This window comes from Oncorhynchus masou, chromosome 19 (genome assembly GCF_036934945.1).
Source record: "Oncorhynchus masou masou isolate Uvic2021 chromosome 19, UVic_Omas_1.1, whole genome shotgun sequence".
NCBI classification, from domain to species: domain Eukaryota; kingdom Metazoa; phylum Chordata; class Actinopteri; order Salmoniformes; family Salmonidae; genus Oncorhynchus; species Oncorhynchus masou.
Genome location: NC_088230.1, coordinates 38,050,784 through 38,052,887, shown reverse-complemented (window position 1 = coordinate 38,052,887; position 2,104 = coordinate 38,050,784).

Sequence of the window (2,104 nt, the reverse complement as noted above, 5' to 3'; positions counted from 1 at the left end):
TCTAATTAGCAGCCAGTGTCTGATGTGGTTTCTGGTAAAACAGGGTTAGTGACACACAACTGGAAGTCACATGACCCTTGGAAAGTTTGCATAGCAGTATCAACCTATAGGGGCATATCTACAACCAAGTAAACCCCACGGGGTGTCCATTCTTCTATTTACAGGGGGAATATATATCACATGCTGATCCTGGAATGAGCCAGACTGGAATAGTAGGAGGTAGAATGAGACACTGTTTACACACAGTTTCATAGAGAGATGGAGCGACAGAGAGACAGAGACAGACAGCGACACATACAGAGAGACAGAGACAGAGAGACAGAGACAGAGAGACAGAATGACAGAGACAGACAGCGACACATACAGAGAGACAGAGACAGAGAGACAGAGAGACAGAGACAGAATGACAGAGACAGACAGCGACAGAGAGACAGAGACAGACAGCGACAGAGAGACAGAGACAGAGAGACAGAGACAGACAGACAGAGAGACAGACAGACAGCGACAGAGAGACAGAGACAGACAGCGACAGAGAGACAGAGAGAGACAGAGACAGAGAGACAGAGACAGACAGAGACAGACAGCGACAGAGAGACAGAGACAGACAGCGACAGAGAGACAGAGACAGACAGCGACAGAGAGACAGAGACAGACAGCGACAGAGAGACAGCGACAGAGAGACAGCGACAGAGAGACAGAGACAGACAGTGACAGAGAGACAGAGACAGACAGCGACAGAGAGACAGAGACAGACAGCGACAGAGAGACAGAGAGAGACAGAGACAGAGAGACAGTGACAGAGAGACAGAGACAGACAGCGACAGAGAGACAGAGACAGACAGCGACAGAGAGACAGAGACAGACAGCGACACATACAGAGAGACAGTGACAGAGAGACAGCGACAGAGAGACCGCGACAGAGTGACAGAGACAGCGACAGAGAGACAGCGACAGAGTGACAGAGACAGCGACAGAGAGACAGCGACAGAGTGACAGAGACAGCGACAGAGAGAGAGAGACAGAGTGACAGAGACAGCGACAGAGAGAGAGACAGAGAGATGGTGATTATCAAATTAGATATATTTTCATATGACTACAGCAATAAAATAAATAAACCTTTATTTAACTAGGCAAGTCAGTTAAGAACAAATTCTTATTTTCAATGACGGCCTAGGAACAGTGGGTTAACAGCCTTGTTCAGGGGCAGAATGACAGATTTGTACCTTGTCAGCTCGGGGATTTGAACTTGCAACCTTTCGGTTGAAGAAATCAAATAATTTCATGTTAGATACAAATACTTAGACTGGTCCCAGATCTGTTGTCTCCTTCTATAGCCAGGTCCCAGATCTGTTGTCTCCTTCTATAACCTGGTCCCAGATCTGTTGTCTCCTTCTATAGCCTGGTCCCAGATTTGTTGTCTCCTTCTATAGCCTGGTCCCAGATCTGTTGTCTCCTTCTATAACCTGGTCCCAGATCTGTTGTCTCCTATAGCCTGGTCCCAGATCTGTTGTCTCCTCCTATAGCCTGGTCCCAGATCTGTTGTCTCCTTCTATAACCTGGTCCCAGATCTGTTGTCTCCTTCTATAACCTGGTCCCAGATCTGTTGTCTCCTTCTATAACCTGGGCCCAGACCACGGAAGGAGTGTTGTATTGCATTGAAGCTCGTCTGGAGGTTTGTTAACACAGTGCCCAAAGAAGGGCCAGAAGTATACAGAATAATGGTGTCTGCGTATTATTCCATTATTCATTGATCCAATGAACCATTGCATGTCTATTCAAAATGTTGTATCAAGTCTGCCCAAATGTGCCTAATTGGTTTATCAATACATTTTTAAGTTCATAACTGTGCACTCTCCTCAAACAATAGCATGATAGTATTTCACTGTAATAGCTTCTGTAAATTTGTGCAGTACAGTTAGATTAACAAGAATTTAAACTTTCTGCTCATATCAGATATGTCTGGGGAAATGTCCTGGGAAATGTTCTTGTTACTTACAACCTCATGCTAATCACATTAGCCTACGTTAGCTCAACCATCCCGCGGGGGGGGAAGACACCGATCCTGTAGAGGTTAATGGATGACTGGGGAAGAGGATCTATCGTC